Source organism: Cyprinodon variegatus, unplaced genomic scaffold (genome assembly GCF_000732505.1).
Source record: "Cyprinodon variegatus isolate N-32 unplaced genomic scaffold, C_variegatus-1.0 Scaffold469, whole genome shotgun sequence".
Lineage (NCBI taxonomy): Eukaryota > Metazoa > Chordata > Actinopteri > Cyprinodontiformes > Cyprinodontidae > Cyprinodon > Cyprinodon variegatus.
The window spans coordinates 639,944-662,091 of NW_015150922.1; the positions used below are offsets into that span (position 1 = coordinate 639,944).

Genomic DNA, 22,148 nt, shown 5'->3' on the forward strand with positions numbered 1-22,148 from the left:
GTGTTGGTTCACTGTTAATGAACAAGGTACTTCGATTTATCTGGGACAATTTTGTTTTTTGACTAAATTATTTTTATTGACTAAATTAGAAATTTCAGTTTTGTGTTATTTGATTGGGAATTTAGCATTTTCATTAATGGGAGGGTATTCAAACTTTCAAGCACAACTGTATTTTATTTGCACATATCCATTGGAAAAGTGCTTTGAACACATGAACGTCACCTTCCAAGGAGGAGGTAAGATTAAAGAAAAAGGAGTTGGCTCAATCAGCAAAGAAGCAACTAAGAAAGAAGAAAAATGGTGCAGCAGAGAATAAAGAAAACCAGTTGCTTGCCCCCCCCCCCTTCTAATTTTGGTTAAAACCCTGTTACAATTTCTATTTTTCCTTGAATGTCTAGCTCTGAATATATATACAGTATATATATATATATATATATATATATATATATATATATATATATATATAAACAGTTGTCTAATATGTCATTTGAATATTTTTTTGCTGATTAAGTTAAATTTCAACAAGAGACACGGGGATGTTATACATTTTCTGCCAAGCTTCTGGGGACAGAATAAAGCCAACTTCCCAGGAATATGCTACTTTGTGGGGACATGTCCTCTCAAGTACAGGTACTTGTGAGGACAAGTCAATGAGTCTCCATGAGCAAAAGCTCTTTTATTGGGTTGGGGGTTAAGTTTAAGTCTAAGGTCTGAATAGAGTTTAGGTAAGCTTTAGGGTTTAAGGTTTATATGTTGGCAATGGCTAGGGAAAGGCTCTGGGTTAAGCAATCAAAAACTAATGGAAAGTCCCTGTAAGCATAGAGGTACATATTGTGTGTGTGTGTCCAAACTGGTTTACCTTCAGTCCACACATTTGCCATCACACTTTCTACACCTTAGTGGCAGAGTTTTTACCTTTGTCTCACTGCCTTAGTGCATTTTCAGTTATCTTCATCAATTTACCAATTACACAGATGAGTGGCACTCAACAACTGGATTCCCTCTGCAGATAAACACATATCACATCCATTCTCTAACAAATGTACAGACACACACAGAAACAAGCGTCACAGGCCAGAGGCATCAGGCACTTCATTTCCTATTCCGCCCCCTCTGCACCCTCGGATTCCTCTCCGGTCTCCCCAACACTCAACCCTCAGTCACTATAGCAACCTCACAAAGAGCTACTAGCAGTCAAGCCGATCATGTCACTGCAACATCAGTCAGAGGACGGAGACGCACGCCTCCAAACCTCCTAACTGCATACAACAGCTCCCTCAATGTCTTTGCACACAGACCAGAGAGACAAAAGATAAGCATACCTTTGCTCATGTTTCATCCTTGACACTGAAGTTTGAAAGTGGTAGCTAGAAGAGAAAAGAAACAGATCTGTTTGGACAATTCAATACTCATCAGAAAATATACACCATCTGGTGCTTTCTCTGTCCTTCCTGCAAAAATAGTTTGTTAAAAACATGCAGTGATGGGAATGAAAGGAAAATAGATGGGCGGCCTATATAGGTCCTATCTATTCAGAAGGGGCCACTTTAGTGAGCTTCTATTAGGTATGTTACTCTGCTGCCACCTGTAGATAAAACATGGTACTCCACAAACATAAAGTCTATGGACAGATCAATTCTACAGAAGATTAAAAAGAATGAGCTGTGCATCAGAAAGACTAAGATTTGATATTTAACTTGCTTTTTGATTCCAATATAATCCCCTGTGCCTTCTGAGTACAGTAAAGAGGACTCCCTCTGAAGCAATCGGCATGCCTCAAAATCCTCCTCATCCAAAAATACTTTCAAGGAGTTTAATCAAATCTAAGTCTTTCTTGTTTTTGTTCTTCAGTTGCTTTTGTAGCAAATATGAGCAAAACTCAAACTCTAATTCCAGCCAGCATCAAGACAAAGTTGCTCTGATGCTGGCAAAGAGGAAAGTTGCATTTAGAAAAACACACACCAGCCTCATGCACCCTTTGCATTTTTTAGCAGACTGAAAAAGGATGAGCGAATGCTTTATTTTTAGCATGGTGACGCTATGCAAACTTGAACACTAACACGAGAGGAAGGCTCAGCGATGCGTTGGAGAGGCACATATTCAATAATGTATCAGAGGCAGCAGTTTTTAACGACAGCTGGGGATTGCCGCTCCGTCTTGTCTTGTCTCTTTGCATGTCTTTTCTTGCTGTCCACTGCGGACGGCAGCAGATTTGCCTCTCCTGGGGACTGGGGATGTTTGGTTAAACTTTAATCCTGTCCACAGCGTCCTCATTCACTCTCTGTTCCTGAGAATAAAGTCCTCCTCCGTGTTTCTATCCCGTTTGTTGGCGTCTCAGATCAAACATGTCCACAAGATTTTTTGTACTCCTGGACCAGACACAATTTAAAATGTCTTATTTTTGTTGCATTTGGTTCACACTTTCAAACTGCACTAAAGAGCCAGGAATTAATTGACTTTAAAACAGAATATGTTACTCACTTTTCTGTACTCTTAGCAGGGAAAACAGTAGATAAGAGAATTTAACTTGGGGCCATATTTCCAGATAAACAACATCACAACATTGGACTTGTATACTAATTTTTTTATTTCACCACTATCTGGCCACCAGCAAATCATTTTTTAAATATACATATTCCGTCCCATATAAAACAGTTAAATTAAACTCATATTATTTATATTTGATGTGCAGCTTCAATACTAATCATAGGCCCAAAACTGACTCAATCCTTTATGCTAGCTGTTCAGTCAAATTTTCAATTGTTTTGTTGAATACAAACACTCGAGGGTAGACGAAGGGGTCAAGTTAAATGATCTGCCTTACATGCAAACACAGGATTATGAGATTTGTTTGCAGTAACAATATTTGTGAAACAGGCCTCTAGCATGCAGACAAGTAGCAGAATAAAAAGCAGGTGGCATTGGATTATGGTTGTTAACAAACAAATCAAGGCATAATATTTTAAATAGTGAACAGATCTGGATTTCAGGAAAAAAATGCATTAGTTTATATTTAATAATCAGAAAGTTCACCTTAGGCTCATCTTTAAAAGTACTAATCTGCTATTTTAAGATCTAAATGCCACCTGTTAACATTTGATCACTGTACTTCAAGAAAGTTCATGAAATAAATGTCATGAAAGCTGTACAAAACAGAATTTAATTTTGTATACAGTGTGTGTATACAAAATCACAATAAAAGTTGTCTAAGTCTGAGCAGTCAATTGCAGGGTATTGCTGATTTCAAACTGTTGGGGAGTTGCAAACAGATAGTCTGTCTAACCAGCTATCATTACTTTGTTAGATTATGATGCTCTCTAAAGAGCAACTCTATATAAAACTACCCAAGCAGGTAACAGGTGTTTATTCTAACACTTATTTTCAGTGTATTTTGAACAATAATAGGTTGTATAGACACGATTATTATCAATAAGGATGGTAAATGTGTAGGATTATAATTGTATTGGTAGGACTGATTGATGGTTTTCAGCTTTAAGCAAAAGAAATTGAATAATTTAATCCGTTACAGTCTAAATCCACTTTTTTTGTAAAAAAATACAACTAAATATATAACAAAAGTGCATTCCCTTTGTGTAATAACGGGGAACATAAAAAATATGCATTTGAGAGTGAAAGTTGATAAATATTGCATGCACGTTTCTATTTTAGGGACACCGTGATCAGTGCTTACCTTGCCTCAACACAAAGGTTCACTGCTGCTTCATCCTTGAGGAATAAAAGAGCATGAGATCTCCCCAGAATTCTCCTGCAAGACACAAGGACAGGTAGAGAAGGAAGGAAAAGGAGGGAGGTGGAGGAGAGAAAGGAAGAGAAACAAAAAAGTGGGAAAGGGATTAGAAACAGGCTGTCAGACTTTCAGAACTCAGAGCTTTAAAAGCCAAGCTTGACTTTCAAAAAGTTCCCTATGTTTCTTGGTGTGTTTTTATGTGTGTGTGCTCGGGCCCTTTCATTTTTACAGCATTCAGACATAGGCTTTCTTTCCACAGCAGAGCCAAAGTTCAACGACTGCAGTTGAGTTGTTCCAAAAGCAGTCTGGGTCAAATGGACAGCCCAGACTCAACTCCTACGGTGGAAGCTTTTAAGGCTTTTAAGGCCTTCCACAGCAGCAGTGTACAAATCTCAGAGACAGCGAGGGGGAACAGGGGGTCGAATAAAAGGGGGGAGGGGGGGAAACAAGGTAAAGTGGGAAAAGCATGCCACACTTTAGTACAGGCAGTGCACACTCTGATGGACCAAAGGGGAGGAATCTATTAGGACATGCGTGGGTGTTACAGCACAGAGGCCAGTAAAAAGTCTAAAGAAAAACACTGATATATACACAAAAAAATCCTGATATCAAACTTCAGCATTTTTTTTTTTTTTTACTGTTTGGTCAATGCATTGACCAGGGATTATTTAGGATTCTTGGTAAAGCAGAGAGCAATGAATTGTAGGAAAACAAAAATAAATCACTACAGATGTATAATGGGTCTCAGAGGATTGGAAACAGGTCCACAGTTATTCTGCTCATGACATATTTCCCCTCTTGAACCTCGGCAGAAAATCTACAAATTTGCAACAAATTAAAACATGGGAACATAAATTATTTTAATAAATTCACAGAAGCAGGTGTTTCTTAAAGCCATGACACATTCTGTCTGTGACACATCCATAATTTTACCCCATAGAATGACACCTTCTCCCTTTCAGCCTGATTTGGCAGAATCTGCCTCAGGCAAATAAGGGAAAAAAACATGCCATGCTTAGCAGTTGCCACCAGTCGGTGCTGCTACACCACTTCTGCATTTGTGCTGCTGACCGACTTTACAAACCGGGCCAGAGTAGATGATGGCAGCATATTAAAATGCAGGGATCTGATGATGGAGACATGATGAGTGATTTAACGGTGAATGATAACTAGGCTGTGTGTCATTGCTGTTGGCTTCCTTGACCCACAAATGCCGTTGTAGCAGCAGGAGAAGTAGGAGCATCTTACGTAACATAATCGAAAAGTCGTTTGATGAGTCCATGTCTGTGCCTGGCTCTCAGGATCTGAGAGAGATGTGAGAGATTTCTCTGCTGCCCCAGCCTGTGCCTACTATGTGCACTGTGGCAAATGCTTGTTGTGCACAATGTGTGAAAACTAGTTCACACTTTATTTTCAGTTGATGACACATTCGTCCCTGGATTGTTTCTCCACTTGCATCATGTTTCTTCTCTAATAATACAAGTTCTGTAAAAATCTGCTTTGGATAAAACTATGATGTCATTTAGTCATGCCTTTATATCTATCGAACGTTTTGTCTGAATCCTGGCCCAGGGTCTTTCTGCATGGAGTTTGCATGTTCTCCCTGAGCATGCATGGGCTCTCTCCGGGTACTCAGGCTTCCTCCCACAGTCCAGAAACATGACTTTTAGGTTAATTGGCTTCTCTAAATTCTCCTTAGGTGTGAGTGTGTGTGTGAATAGTTGTACAGTATGTCCTGTGTGTCTCTGTGTTGCCCTGCGATGGACTGGCGACCTGTCCAGGGTGTACCCCGCCTCTCGCCCATTGACAGCTGGAGATAGGCACCAGCACCCCTCGCGACCCCACTTGGGATTAAGCGTGTTAGAAGATAGAAAATGGATGCTTAAAAATGTACTTAAAAACTGGTGTGCACCTGTATTCAGTACTACCATTTAGTTACAGCTGCTTCTCTTTTGGGTATTTATCTAGGAGAATTAAGAAATATTCTATTTCTATAGCAACTTTTAGGGTTAAAATGCAAACTATCTGTCTCCTTTAGTTTAAAACCAAGATTTTAAAATACATAGCAATCTAGGCTCTGCTTGAAAACTAAATCTAAAAAGAGTAGAATAGAATCCATTTATTTTTCCACAATGGGGAAATTGTGGTGTTACAGCAGCAAAAGATTATAGCAAAAGTGGTCACACAAATGTGGACCTTAAAAAGACTGTATACAAGTAACAGCATAATGACAGATTTAAGAAAACAAATAAAACACTGTTCAGCACAGTGTTTTTACAATATAATACTGTGCATCTGGAGAATAAATAATCAATATACAGCTGTGGACATTTTTACAGTAATGTATATTTGAAAATAGCAGCAAACACCAGAGATGTGCAAAAATAAGAGCAGCATGTTATTTAAGGGACTAAGACAGAAACTGTGCAAAAATCAGCATGAATCTGACAACTTATCAAGGTTGTTGGGAACAGTGATGGTTATAGAGTCTTACAGCTGCTGGGAGGAAGGATCTGTGATTACTCATGGTAACGAATGCCATAATTAAAAGATTTGTCTCAGTCTGGGCTTTGATTTGGTAGTTTTACCTCTTGGATATGCTTTATCCTAATTACTTTCATTTTATTTCTTGTTGTATACTTATGGCCTATGTCCTGCTGGAAGGGGAACCTCCACAGCAGACTGAAGATATTTAACGCCCTTAAGAGGTTTCCTTCCAGGATTGCCCTCGACTTAACTGAATCAATCTTTAAACTACCTTTAATCAGCTTCCCTGATTCCCCTGAAAAGATAGAAGGTATATGTTGTTGATGAGAACATACAGTACCTTTTTTTTCCCAGTGTCCTTTTTGCTTTTCAGTTGGATAAGTATGCCATATACACTGATCAGTGTATTCAGTTAAAAATCCTAACAGAAATCACAGAAATATGGGTGCACTGGGATAGAAATCTTAAACCTTTTACGGGGTAAGAACACTATCCAATACTGGTGACATGTCTTGCTCACATGTGCTTCACCAGGAGAAATCAAAGCCTCAGCAGCTTTGTGTGAAACTGAACTGTCTGGGAATCTCAAGCAGATTGAGGTGATAGAAGCTCTTGTATGTTTATCCGGGAAAGTGTGCGAGCAGAAATGTTGAGGATACCTCCCTGATTTCTGTGTGATAAAATGACACTCAATATGAAGCCCTTTTTTTTACTGCTTTGAAACTCTGAAAAAACTCCCACGGGAACCCTTCAGAGCAGCCTTTGAAGGCTTTTTATGTTAAATGACTGAACTGGCTTTTCTGTGAGAGTCAATTAGAAGGAAATTAATATCCGTGTGTTGTGTCTGGACATCCGCTCGCAGGTTTTAACTGGTGGCGGATGTGATTCAGGACAAAGCTGCAGATTATTTAGGTCAGCGAAGTGCTTTCTTGTACCATTTTCACACCATGAGGCAAACTATTTCTGCACTGAATTACAAGGCGATGGCCCAGATAATTTGTGATGTCTAACCCCTAACCACAGCAGCCCAGTGGAACAAGGCTTACTTTGGTTTGGCTTCACTCAGCATGTGTGAAACACTCTTCTTAGGTCTTCTGTCAACTGAACTCAACATCAAGGCAAGTGGGTTAGCAGGGCACCAGAGTGGGCACCAGACGTCCATTTCTAAGCCCAGTTAAAGGGAAGTAGCACAGTAGGTCCGCCTATAACACTGACACGAAGGCCCACAACTGTCATCACCTTACAGAACTTTCCTCAGGATGAGCTGCCTCTTCTTATACCTCATAATCTATGATTTTCACCTGCATGTAATTTACCATAGAAAAAATACTTTAGCTGCCAAATTAAATCTGTAAATATGTTTACTCATTGAGAATGTATTTTCAGCCTCTGATTGAAAATATTCCTGAATGTTGGGGGAGTCAGTTTGCAGGTCAAGCTAACAGCAGGGGGATAACAACAGAACAACACTGTTCTGCATAAACAACTTGTACTTGTTTACAACTTGGGGGAGTTATGCATGCCTAATGCATAAACAGCAACGCAAAGTTATAGGGATGATTAAGCATTTTAGGATGATACATGATACATTCACCAAATGCCTGCATAATTAAACTGAACACTCAGATGTGAACCTTTGCTCCCTTTTTATGAGTGTAAGGGTCCCAACTGGAATGAGAAGTATTTAACTGCAGTTTCTCCCGCTACAAATCTATATTTTAAAAGTGATTGAGGAAAAAAAGCAGCAAAGTCAGAATCAAAGTCAGTTCTAACTTCGATCCAATAGTCTTAATAAATTAAGGGTAAAGACGGTCAAATGTACTGTAGATATGGAATCCAAAGGAAAGTCTGATTATTTTTCTCCATCAGCCTATGGACTTCAGTAGACACCATCCTTAGAAAAAAAAAAAAGCAGTTAGAAAAAAGATACTTAGCACAATATTAACATTGTTGAGATGTTTTTAGATTAAAAGGATTGTTGTTCAGTGTCTCACTGATCCAGGTGACCAGTTATATGTACTTTTAAGTGCTTGTGGCATCAATTAATTTACCCTTATTTGATATATATATATGCATGTAAGAATAAAACTGATAGAACACCGTTGAAATAACAGTTATCCTGCTGAAAGAAGCAGCTGTTAGAAAAATACCGTTAAAATACAAACAGTAGTGAAGAATCTGATGTTTCCACAAATATATTTCAGTCACAATTGTTGAGATACGACACATCGTCAAAAGAACATCAGCTGTCATCAAACTGCAGAGCTGAAGTTTAGGGCACAGCTCTATATGTGTTGGAAGGGTTTCGCTCGCAGAGCCGCCACCATCATAGCTGACAGTGCCATGCAGCAGCGAAAAAAAAACAAACCACGCACAGGTGAGCAGCACCAGATATTTTAGGACTTGAAGACACTATGTGGTTTGTAATTTATTTCTACCTTTGCATCTCTACTGATGCATTTAGATTTCAAACTAATGTGTTTTTATTTATTTAACTCAAAAGTAAAGTGGGTAAAGTAAAGTATTTTAAAGTAGTTATCTTTAAAGCATATCTTCACCCTCAAGCAAACATATCAACATACAGTAGTAGCCATTCAAAATCTGGGTCCTTGGCTGATCCCCTACAATTCCTTTTTAAACATCAATATTTGTACTAAAATATTCTTTCTGTCATGATTTGTGCACATTAAGATATAAAGAGAAGCATTATCTCCTGTTCAAACCCTATAACAGTGAAAGGGTGGAGTCAGAAAAAAAATGCAAGAGGAGGTTACTGCCGTGGCTGAAAGTTGGAGGGGGTTTCGCTGGGAGTTAGAGGGAAGTGGGCAGCCATTCGGGTGGCGCTTGACTGGAAAAGGTCATTTTGGATGGCCGCTACTGTAGTATGTTCATACTATATAATAGCATGAATAAGTTTAAAACAATTTAAGACATCTGTATAATACAGGTGAGAGGAAATTGTTTCTGGTAGGGTTTCTATTGTTTTCTGTGAATAAAATACAAAAGAAAAAAAAGAACAAATAACATCTTTTGAGAAGAAAAATATCACAAAACTCACAATAAAAAAAAAAGCTATAAAGATCTATTGTAAAGTCTTTTCTGCGAAGAGGAGGTATTCTTCCATGCTGAGACTCAATCCCTCCGGCGACAACCTTTTACTTTGGTGTGGTTTTAAATTAGATGCACTAAAACCCATAGAAATAACATCGACCTTTAAGTTTCTTCTCTGTCTGTGGAAACATCAGGCCCTATGACATAACTTCTCAAGCACATTCAAATGTTTCTTACAGAAAAATCCTGAGATTATGTTAGGTTGGACCAGCCTAGCTGTCTCTCGTTCGTTTCACAGTTCTGCTCTTATCGTCTTCACTCCAGAAAAGTTGTGCGGACTCCTGCAACCAAGCACCAATGCACGGCTTGACCATATTAACACTGTTTATGTGCAATCTGCCATCTCCCTGAACTGTTTTTAATTGACGTCTATGCAATTAATACCAGACTTCAATTTTATCATCACTTTCAGTCGACTTTAGAGTGCCAAGGTTTAAGAAATACGCCCATTTTGGGTCACAATTGTCTTTTATTATATCTTTAACAATGGAGTATAAAATAATCCCCAGTTTTTTTTTCAATATCCTTAATAGAGCATGGTGCAGAGTTTTTGCAATCGATTGCTACCTCTAGTGACAAGTTCAAAAGAGGCCAGTATAGAGCATGCTCATAGGAGAAAAGGAAAAGCATCACGGTTTGCCTTTGCGACTGCAAAGGTCTTCTCAGGTAGGAAAGTGATAAATGTTTTAGTTTTTTTTATTGAGCATCTTACATTTTAATAAAAACAAGGCCTTTCTTAAGACTCCAATTAGTCCGTTTTTGTTGCACTAGGTTAAAGTTTTATTTTCTTATTCTTGTGTGCAGTTTGTGATGGGGTTACAAGGTCACTTATGGCTGGTCTTTTGTTCGCTTGTGTTCTCTTGCTAATATGCCAATGGAGGCGGAGACTCAACACAGTAACCAAGTAAATAAGAACTTACACAGCGTCACACCCATGAGCACGGTCATAAAATACCACCTGAATGACTATCTATTGCACTGACAACTGAAGCCTATAGAGACAGCCGAGAGAGTTTTACACATTGGGTCATTCTAAGGGCACATATAGGAAAGAAAAAAAATGAGATTTAAGTCTTTCCAAAGGGTTAAAAGGGGTTATGTTCTTTAGTGTTCATCTTAAACTTTGTAAAATTGAAGGCATGCAGATGACTGTATTATACTGGCAAGGGGAAACTATGATAAGAAAAGGTTCAGCTCATACATGTATAATTTGATCTCAGGACTGATCAACCAGTTATCCAAAAATTAGAAGACTAGGGCACAACTGATCTACCAACATGCTCTAAAATGTTCAGGCCCAATAATAAGAGTGAAGAGTCTGATTGTAAATCTAGAGGAGTTGCAGAGATCCACAGACCATGTGAGGAAATCATTTGACAACTTTTAGTCGTGAACTTTCCAAATCTGTGTAGCATGCAACCGCAGCAAGAAAGCCACAGATTAAAGAGAAGGAAATCTTGTTTATATTACAGGCCAAACAGCAGACTCGTGGAAGATGTGCTCTGATCCAAATGGACAAGATGAGAATTCTGTGTCTGTACACCACTAACTATTAAATGTGTTGGTGGAAGCACCTTGTTTAGGGATGTTTTTCCTTTGGCAGGGAGCGATAAACTACTTAGTGTAAATGGTAAAATAGATGGAGCCTAATAAAGGGCCATTCAGTTGGAAAAACAGTCTGAGGCTGGAAAAGAATTGAGACTGGGGCAGAGGGTGACCTTTCAGTGGGACAACCCCAAACATACAGCATACATAGGAATTGTTTAAATAATACATTATGAGCATATCTGTATGTTAGAATGTCAGAACCTCTGTAGAACCAATGATGTTTGGCAAGACATGAAAATCAATTTTCAATATTATATTTTGCTTCTAGGTGAGCAAAATGGATGCTTAAACCTGTTATTATTATTTCAGAAACAAACACTGGTTTAAGTACAAGCTGGTAAAACTAACATCTAGAAGAATTTGCAACAGCTCTATGTTTAGGTTGTCTCAACTATTTTATGCATTTCAAGACTGACCAGAATTATATCAGGGTTATATTAAGGCCAGCCATCGGTGGCATAACTACGGTATAAAAAAAGTTATCTGTGGGTACTCAGTAATGCAATGCTGCACATCAATTAAGACTTGATCAAATGCAGCTATGACTGAGCTTAATGATGGTCTGACTTTCTGTGTGAAGAGGGCAAAAGATTTCCATTTTTTTCTATTGATGAGTGTCATTAGTTTGTGTTTTAATTAGAGAGGGCTGCCATTTAATCCAGAGCAGTTCTAACTAGTGTCTACCTTGACTTATTCCTGCTAGTATTTACTCAGTGTACTACCAGGTTGTGTTTTTTTTCGAGCAAGCCAGCATGGATTTAATCAGCTGCTATGTTGGAAGACTACTAGGTTCCAATTTACCAACTTTACCAGCGCATCACATTCAGGAAAACTGAGATTCTGCAAAACGTCTGCCTGTGGGAGGTCTTGTTGATGCATTATAACCAGTTCCAGTTGTTTTTACACACAGGAGCCTAGAAAGATGTTACTTTTGCAACCATACGATGGGACCGACCTTTAACATAATAAGCACAGGTATATTACATTTTAAATACCTGTGTAACTGACAGAGAGCTAGTTAGGGGAGTGTTAGCCAAGTGGTTAGAGCAGTGCGCTTGTTCTCTGAGAAGGTTGCAAGTACCCAGTTCCATCCCGACAGCCTGCACTCTGGGTCCCTGAGCAAGACCCTTAATCCCACACTGCTCCCTGGGCGCTGCACAGTGGTAGCCTACTGCTCCCCAACGATATGGGTTAAATGCAGAGATAAGTTTATGGTGGGAGTGGCGGCCGAGCAGGGCATAGGGCTTGCAATCCTGAGGTTGTGAGTTTGAAACCCACTACCACAGACTGCAACTATGGGTCCCTGAACAAAGACCCTTAACGCTAGACTGCTCCCTGGGCGCTGCACAATGTCAGCCCACTGCTCCCCAAGGGGATGGGTTAAATTCAGAGTTAATTTAGTTACACCCTACTTGTGACAGTGTAATGAAAATAAAAATGTGGAGAAAAAAAAAAGAAAAATATTTTATGTACAAACAGCCATTCAAAATTAGGTTGGGTATTGGAGAAATCATTATAGAAGCATTTTTCCATATATGACCATATGTCGATGTTACAGTAAAAAGACAATATAGGCCAGGTATTCTGGTAATGTTTACTGTGTTCTTTCAGAGGACTTTGGCTTCATTCTGTGCATGCTTGGCTTCTACATGTTGTGTAGACAAAATTACAATAAAAGTTGACTAAGTCTAAAATATTCAAATGCTTAGTTTATGACAACCTGATGTTTTTTTTCCTCAAATCCTAGCATTTAATTTTGCCATCTTTAAATTGCCAATTTAGTGGCAGTATTCCTGATCTACAGTATAGGCAGTGATTGATTGTTTTTATCATCCGAATTTATATGCAAGGAGTTTGTAGCACTGTATCCTTGCAGCAATGAGATTCCTGGTTCAATTCCCGACCCGGGGTCTTTCTGCATGGAGTTTGCATGTTCTTCCCATGCATGCGTGGGTTCTCTCCGGGTACTTCGGCTTCCTCCCACACTCCAAAAACATGACTGCTAGATTAACTGGCTTCTCTAAATTGTCCTTAGGTTTGGGCATGCATGGTTGTATGTCGTTGTGTTGCCCAGCAACCTGTCCAAGGTGTAGCCCACCTCTCTCATAGACTGCCAGAGATAGGCACCAGCCCCCCCACGACCCTGACGGAATAAGCAAGAGAAAATGGATGGATAGATGATTCAATGAAAAATACCAATCTTTTATTGACTGGCGCTTTGAATAATTGACAAACAGTTAATCACATTGTGGACTAAGAGATGGAGCTGACTGTTTTATATAGAAAGAATGTTATTTTAGATATCTGAAATGTTAATTATGACTAAGAAGAAATCAAGTTGACACATCTGGATTATATTTTCAGTCAAGCTAATAAATATCAAAACGGCCTGCCATAAGAACACACCTGGCGGAGCAGAGTTCATAAAAGTTGCATGCACCAGACAAGTTCTGAACAGTGTAAAATTTAAATGCTACACACCAGTCTCACAGTGAGATTACCGTTTCAAAGATGCATCTCGGATCATTAGAAAACATTATTTTTTACATAGCCACTGATAGCATCATAATTGGTTTAGGTTTAAAGTGAGCGTGTGGATAATCTTGTAGCCTTCAGCAAATACAATTAGATTGAAAATTTGAGTCAAAGGGAAGCGTGTTAGCATAAATACCAATTAGAGACAGAGCCAAAACAAACCCTGCAACCAGCTGAATCATCTTGACTGAAAGTTCATTTTAGAGAGCTTTTGAGATGACCAAACCACTTCCTCCAAAGATGATAATGTTTAAGCTTTACTTCCCCAAATAAAAATTCTTCCTTTACAGTCTGTGGTAATGTATTTCTTCCTACCCGCTAATTGCTCAGGAATAAATAGCAGATTTAAAAAGCGGCTGATCTGATTATGACTCAAACAGAGACCTGCCCATCCTGAATAGATCCACAGCTAATTAGACCCTTTCTAAAAGGTCAGTTAACTAACAGCAGCAGGTGGAAAGGGGCAGCAATATAGTAATTATAATCCTCTCAAGATTAATAGTTCATCTAATGGAGCTGAAATGGAACCTAATAAATGACACAAAAAAGGGAAAATTAAATTTATTTGCAGGCTGTCATTTACCCCCCACAACACACACACGCGCACACACACACACACACACACACACACAAATAAACCTGAGACCAATGACATTTATAAAAGATGCACTTAGATTTAATACAGGAATTGAGGGTTTTGCAAATAGCTGGTGAAGACAGTGAATTGTGATGCCAGATGATGTGTCACTCCTGTATTAAAAGCTTGCTGTGCTGCCCCTTGAAAAATTTATTAATACAGGCTAAGTGCAATTCCATGTTTCAGCAGTCATAAGAGCAAAATCACTTCATCTTCACACATCTGTGAGGTGGAAGGGCCAATGAGAGACAAATAAAAAAAAAAATCTGAAATCTCACATCTGTAAGAGGGAGGCTTTCTGGCTTTTATCCTACATTGCAAAACCTCAGAATAATAAAAGATCCTTCATTAAAATTATTCCCTTATTGCAGTATTAAAATATTACATCTTAATCAAAATTTTTTTAGAACATGTATTTATTCGCTTGTTCGAATGTTAAGTCTTGTGATAAAATTACTTATGGCAATGTCAATAGATTTCTTTCAATATATTACTTGGAAATTAATAGGAATTATAATGTAATAACGTAAGGCTTACTTTTAAAGCTATATATGAATACACAATTTCATGGAGGCCAGATTATTTTACACTTTCCAAATGGAAAAGACAAAACTTAACACTAAATAATAAAAAAAGAAAGTATGGACAGGAAATTTCAAAAAAACACACAATCTGCCCTTACATATCTACAGTCATGAGTAGGTACAGAACAACAGAAAAAAATATACAATAATTTTTTTTTACAAGTATAAAAATAACATACTAATCTAGCAATTTTAACATGCCAGAATATGATAAGGGAAGTCCGCTATACAAAGTGCTATCCAGTTATTGTCAATATGTGACTTAGGCTGTGTCTGAATGTCCACCTTAATCACTATATAGGGCACTATATACAGGATTTATACAGGAATAAGTATAAGTATAAATAACATGGCAAAATCCTTCGTCATCTCTACCTTCAACAGGCTCCAGCCATGTCCTGAATTCCTTGTTTTCCAGACACTTTTGTTGAAATTTACATTTTCTTTCTCCTCCTTGAGCTCCATTTCTGAACATTTGGCTTTACGGTCAACTTGAAGCAGTTCCGCGCAAATATATTGTGATATGATATATCTAACAAAATAGATAGATAGATAAAATAGTAGTGGACTCGAAATTTCCTACAATGCACCATGAATAGTAGTGATCTTCCATACTGTATCCCAGAATGCTGTATCCCACTGAACTTTGTTTCAAAGTTTGAAGATGTTTCGCTTCCCATCCAGGAAGCTTTTTCAATTAAAAAAAAAAACTTCCTGGATGGGAAACGTCTTCTAACTTGGAAACAAAGCTAGTTGGATTGTTTTAAAACTTTTTGGAATAATCCACTTCACCCTCACCCTATATATTGACTGAGGGATCTAGGGGTTGGGGCGGACGTTCGGACTCAGCCAGTGTACTCTTCCATCATGAGCCCCGAGGTTTCAGACTACTATGAAGTAAGACAGTCCAAGAATATCCCTGTAGAGAGTCAGTTATTAAAGTTACTAATGTTTTTTTTGACTGCATTTACTCAACATATATAGCTCAAAATCTTTAATAAGCATTGAGATTGAACTGGATAATTCTTAACATAACAGAGATTCTTTAACATAGTTTTAAATTGAATGTATGCCACCTTTGGAAAACCAAGGAAAAGATAATATGGATTCCACATTTAATGAAAGATAACTATATTAATGAAAGATAACTATTTAAATGCAAGGTAAAGTTTATTTATTCACGTAAATGACATTTACTACCCAAAGTACTTTATTCACCTCTCTGAAAGGAACTCCAGCTAAGTAGTATGAAGAACAGATATAAGAAAAGGGTTTACATGACTGCCCATAAAATGCCATAAAATGACAAACTATAAACCATAAAAAGCTTTCCTGCCTTAGTAAAACAAGATCTGCTTAACACTACAGCTGCAAGAAAAGACTCCAGAAATGACACCTCCGTCGTCTGCTTGGGGCGGGCCTGTAGACTTGAAAATATGGTGACAATCATGAAGTATCACTTCATAGGTATAACAAATTACTCAGTGATGTCCTACTTTTAAAGACATATTGGACTATGGTGTGCTGGGGGCCAGGGGAGCGACTGACTTAGGAGGTGAAGCAAATGGGGAAAAAAATGCCTACAATACAGAGGTAAGGTAGAAGAAAAAGAAAATGATGTGAGCGTATGAGGAGGATAGAGAGGGAGAGAGCAAAAGGAGAACTTCTAAAGAGTAGAAACTTTAGCTTTATTCCAAAAAATGATCACTTATCATCTTTGAGGTGGCAAATTAAACAGAACATTTAATCCCTCTGCATAAATCACATGAAATTCTCTAAGTTCTAACATCCCCATGCTTACACTGCGAAGACAAAGCCTGCAGGTTTTCTCATTAGGAACCTGCAGTTTCGAATAAGGAACAACTGACATTTTTCTTCCAGAGGTAACCGAGACAAAGCTTTAATATAGGCTGAATAAATAAAGAAAGGTGGCAGGATGTCACCATTGTAGAAGCAGAAGAGAGACCAAGATGACCTGACACCTGGTTATTTCTTGCTTTTGACGAGGTCGCAAATGTTAGGCTGATATTGGAGTCCCACGAGCGGCGAATGGGAAAGCTGGGGTAGGGCTGGAATGGCTGCATGACAACTACAACAGGGGTCCTAATGAAGTCCCACAGTCCCCCAGCAAAAGTGACCCATTTCTTTTTCCTCATTTCTCTCTTTCTTTCCCCTCTAACTAACAATGGATGCCGTAAATTCTTAATGGGGGGAATATGCATAAATGTAATTAAAATGAGTAAAAGCAATAGTATATATGCTGAAATCCACCCTTTTCCTGACCAAACCACTAGTCTTCAGGCTGGATCAGAACCTTGCACGTGCAGAGTCTGATGGGGTCAGTCTTCATTCCAGGGAGAAAATGTCACAAGGAAAATGGAAAATTACAATAACACAGATGATCTTTCACTTTAAAGGACAAGATTGGATTAAAAAGGTGTTTTTCACTCTGCATGCATATTTTTGCCCAGTTTAATCCTGGTTCAGAATGTCCTTGCTGCCTTTTTACTGAGTGTTTCTGAGTTTATTTTAAAGGTTTTAAGGTTTATAGAATTCATGAAGTAAATATGCAAGCAAAACAAGTCAACTCGTGAGGTGTTTACATGAAAAAGCTAATTAAATAGTACGTCTGCTATGAAAGTATTGAGAAAGAGTTCATCATTGATTCTAACTTATTTCACCAAGTGAAAATAACATTTGCAATTATCACATATAGAATGATACATTTTTTATTTTATTTCGATCAAGCCCAAAATTCATGAAATCTTACAATCCAATGCGTCATAAAAATTTGAATATTCAGAATCTCTAAAGTCTATTTTTTCAGTAGGACACACAATGTCTGTAAGAGCGCTGACAGTCACTTAAACCTTAAAAAATAAGTATTAAGCCACAAAAAGATATAGAAGCTACTAGCCTTGCATATGGCACGTTCCCTTTGAGTGTTTGATATCCACTTTCTCCTGTAGGTCATAACTCTGCTTTGTCGATTAAACAAACCCAGGTAAGTTACTCGTATATACTGTAGTGGATAGTTCTTCGAAGGAAACTTTAAGGCAGTCACTTCTTTAGGCCTCCGACTTGCCATGGGAAATTTTACAAAACATCAGCTGTTTTGGCTGTCAGAAATAAAAAGAAACTTTGAGGCATTAAGAAAAAAGGAGAACCTTTAAGCAATTTTTTAACAGTCCATTGAAGAATCTGGAGGAGCTTCACAAGACGCTGACTGTAATCAGTGCATCAAGAGTCAATATGACCCAACAAATCCTGTAGGGTTTTACCTGTGCTAAGGAGGAAAATAAAATTTGCTAAATATTTAAATTTACTTTCTTAAGACAAAAATAGTGTCTGAACTGTTGGCCAAAGGTAATGTTTGTTAACAAGAAGACATACTGTAACCACGAGCTCTTTCTTTTATAAAAGCTTAGATATGTACACCAACAGAAACAGTTAAGTGTGCATAGAAAGCCACAATAAGCTTTAGTTGAAATAGAGTCACAAATGTTGTAAAGACATTAAAGATATATATATATATTTTCTAGATATCAAACTTTCTTTCTTTCAGTGTATCTTGTTTTATTAACCTTTACTGCTTCTGTTAAGTTACTGTGCTGTTTATATGAACATACCTGCAACCTCTTTATATACAGTATGTTAGATTATGTCTATTGCGGAGAATTAAGGCAGTCAGCTAATAAAATCTAGAATAATTTACTGAAAAAACAGAGCAAATGAAAAAAAAATCAAATTCCCCTTTAGGATCAATAAAGTCTGCTTAATTTAATTCAATCAATAAGTAAGAATTTGCATACTGATGAAGCCTGTCATAGTAAAAAACCTTTTATATTTCAGCAGGTGTTCCCTGTTTTTCAGTAGACCAATGTTTCTGTATTAAATATGTTTTTTTTTTCTCCATCTTGTAACATTCTAATCTTATATCTTTTACTTTCATTAGCTGTAAGCGGGGAATCATAATTATCAAAACTAGGTGCTTGAAACATCAGTCTGTGTAATTAATCTACATAATGTATTTCGTTTAGTGAATCCTAATGAATTGAGTGAATTAAATAAATGAACTTTTTAATGATATTCTATACTATTGAATATTTACATACACGGCCTAAAACAACATCATTTTTTCTATTTGATAAATGCCAGGATAATGAGAACTCTCCGAAGGAAATTTTATAGGACTGTATTCAAAGCCACATGTTTACTTACACAAAGATCAGAGTGTATCTAAACGACCCGGAGATGGTCAGATGATTATGATGTTGTAGTTTAGGGATTTTATATATATTTCATTTCAAATCTTTAATCCAACTCTAATTTTTATGATAAAAACAAGCTATTCTTAGATGTAAAAGACAGCTATTGATTTTTCTATTAACTGAATGCACCTTTAGCAACATTGACTATGTAATGAAAAACATTACAGATTATTCTCTGATTAATCACAATAAGTCACTACCAAAATGGTAATTACATTTTGATACATACAAGAGATTAGGTTCACTTTTCAACCAGCATGCTTAAAGCTATTATTCACCCCAAGCCTAAAAGACAAATACCTCTGTATGTTGATACATTGGTTTCTAAAGGTTTTTCTACAATTTCACACTTTACTGGTAAGCTGTGAGATTTTTTTTCCCGCGCTGATTAAATTCTCTTTTTTCACATCAAGAAGGACGAGCAGATTACTCCTGTCACAACTCCTGTAGATGCACAACTGTGCATGTGTGCATGCGCACATGTGTGTTTGTTTCTGCTTGGGCATCTGCTGTCATCCTGCTGGTGAAAAACGAGGTGCATATAAGTCATCCAGTGAGAGGTAGTCACTAATAGGATAGAGGCTGCTCCCTCTCCGATGCCAGAGAATTGACAGACACACAACTTGTGCGCACATAGGCTGTTTAAGACAGACACACATAAAACATACACACCTGCACACACCCAGAGGAGTGAGCTATGGCCTTATTACGCATCTCGCTTCCTTGCAGCTTGAGTTATCCCATAAAAGCACAACATTGTATGTTGTATCCTTTTTCTTCCATCCGTCCATCCGTTAAAATGTTGCTTTTTTGTGTTTATGGTTTTGTGTAATTTGAACTGCTAAATAACTAAGATACATCCGTTAAACTACACCTATATCAAGTCAAATACCAAAGATGTCTCCAGCTAGAATAAATTTTGACAACATTTCCCAATTTTACCAAATTAACTACAAAAACTACACGAAGACCATTCACCAACTAAGCTCTTCCTCCTGCTGTCACAGTGTTTTACCTACAGCTTTCATTAAGACAGCTCTGTCTGTCATCTTATTTAACTCAAATAATAAAAAGATGTTTTCCTCCAGGTCTTAAAACAGCAATTATCAACCAAGAGTTGAAACACAGTAGCTTGGACAAGCTGCTAGTGCAGACCTATCTCAAACCTCCCCTTAATCATTAAGATTATTGAAAAAGTTGTGCTTCAGAAATTAAACACCTTCTTTATAATGACCAGCCCCTTTAACATCTTCCAGTCAGGCTTCAGTGCTCACTACAATGCAGAGACTGCTCTTTTCTTGTAGAGGATGTGAAGTCACGTGGCGGCTGTCAGTTGACAGCGCCATGTTGGACGGCATAAAAACACCTGCGTGCACCATAAAATACAGAGAGAAATTTAGGACATCCTCTGCACCGGCTTTGGCTTCGCCCCCTGGATTATCCTGCCTTCCTTTTTCTGCTCGGATTTGATCTCCTTCTTGTTCTCCGTCTTCTGGGACTTGGCCATCTGGGACTTTCTGGGTGCCGCGGGCAGCGCCTTGTTTGACATACGACCGGCTGGAATCAACCTCATTATCTGGGCATGGACTAAACTATAAAACTAGGTTAGTGACTCACACGTTCATAATTATCCTCCGTCAGATTAACGTGGTCACTAACCTGTGTTTTCCTTCTGCAGAGGTTCCTGCCTCAGACGTACTTGCTGTTATTACCGATACACCATTTTTAAGTAAACGCTTTTGAATTATCCGACTGTCTGTCTGCCTTGAGTACTGGGTCCCCTGCTCTGAAGCCTGAAAGTGAACAATCAATGGCTGGCATTAAGATTTGATGGATTTAGTAAACACTATACCGTATTTTCCTTCAGGTAGACGATTGTTTTATTGCCCTGAGATGTACAACCCAGACATAGGGAGCAGTCCAGGTGCAAGGAGTTCAACCTAGTACGACTCTAATAGACCACATGGCCAAATCGACAGTAAGGCAGATGCAGAGACTGACACAAGCAGTGACAAGGACAATGATCATCTTCAGAAGTTAATCTACTGTAGTACAAATTTATACATTCCTGTTAAAACTTTTTCTAACCTTGCTTATGTTGTGTTGAGGATCAAATGTCGATGTAAGCAGAGGCGACAAATGCATGATGTCACATCCTTGTGACAAAGTGTTTATGAAAAAAGTCGACGCCAGTTCCACAGTCTCTCGCTTGTGGCTTTTGGGCCTTGAAAGGGGAGACACACACTGGTTTTTAGCTGAGGCTACGTTATAGCCACAACTACCCCTCCGGAGGAGAGTCTTTGTTGGTTGGCTGAATCAGACTGCACCCTACCTACGATTTACAAGGAGCTGAATCTAGTGTCTTGTTTTCCTGCATTTCAAACAAGACTTAACGCAGTGTTTGGTGAACCTACTGAGGCAGATGAATAACTCTCCAGTTCTGGAACGGAACAGCCTGGCCCAACTGCTGTTCGCTGAGGAGCAGTAATAAGCCGATGATTCATACCACACTGGTTCTGAGCCTGTGCATTGAACTGTGAAATCACCAGACCCAGACCCATTGGTTCAGCTACTGTTTGAAGTTGTGCTGCCGCTGTCTGAGTCGCCGCTACAAGTTCTCCACTGCCTTAAGGGGACCCCTCTTCCAAGCTACTGTGAGTGACAAAAGTAAGCCCTGCAGAGTTTCATTCTGTTGTTTGCATCAGAATACCTCAAATCTCTTCAAGAGCTACCTGTTGAATGAACAGACTGTGCACCGGAACCAGGACGGATCGGAACCCTATTGATAATGCTCAATAGGGTTGTCAAAAGTATCGATACTCAAAAAAGTATTGATACTGAAACGTTGTATCCGGATACAATACTCGTTTTTAAAAGTATCAATACAGTGCTACCACCAGTGGCACCAAAGCAGTCATTCATCTAAAGTGCAGAAAACAGGACAATGCACTTTCAGAACACTGTGTCATTGAATAATTCTGTGCACTTTTCAGTTTCAGACTTTTTTTTTGTAATAGGTGCAGCTGCTGAGAATTATTTTTTTTTCTTAACCGGTTTGGCTAGTGTCATTGTTGTGTGTGCAAAGCATAGTCAAGGAAGGAACACTTAATTTTAATTTTATAAGTTTTTTATCAAGCTTGCTTAATATTGTGCACAGCATACAACCT

At 38.3% G+C, this 22,148-nt stretch overlaps 1 protein-coding gene across 1 annotated transcript in view; it reads right to left on the bottom strand.

Annotated features, from left to right (window-relative positions):
- Positions 1-22,148, bottom strand: part of LOC107094191 (receptor-type tyrosine-protein phosphatase delta-like) — a 213,406-nt gene that overhangs the window by 167,110 nt on the left and 24,148 nt on the right. The window contains exons 2-3 of the mRNA XM_015389642.1: positions 3,692-3,766; positions 1,323-1,367 (exon numbers count right to left, since the gene is read on the bottom strand). The gene's annotated coding sequence lies outside the window, so the exon portion shown is untranslated. The remainder of the gene's footprint in view (positions 1-1,322; positions 1,368-3,691; positions 3,767-22,148) is intronic.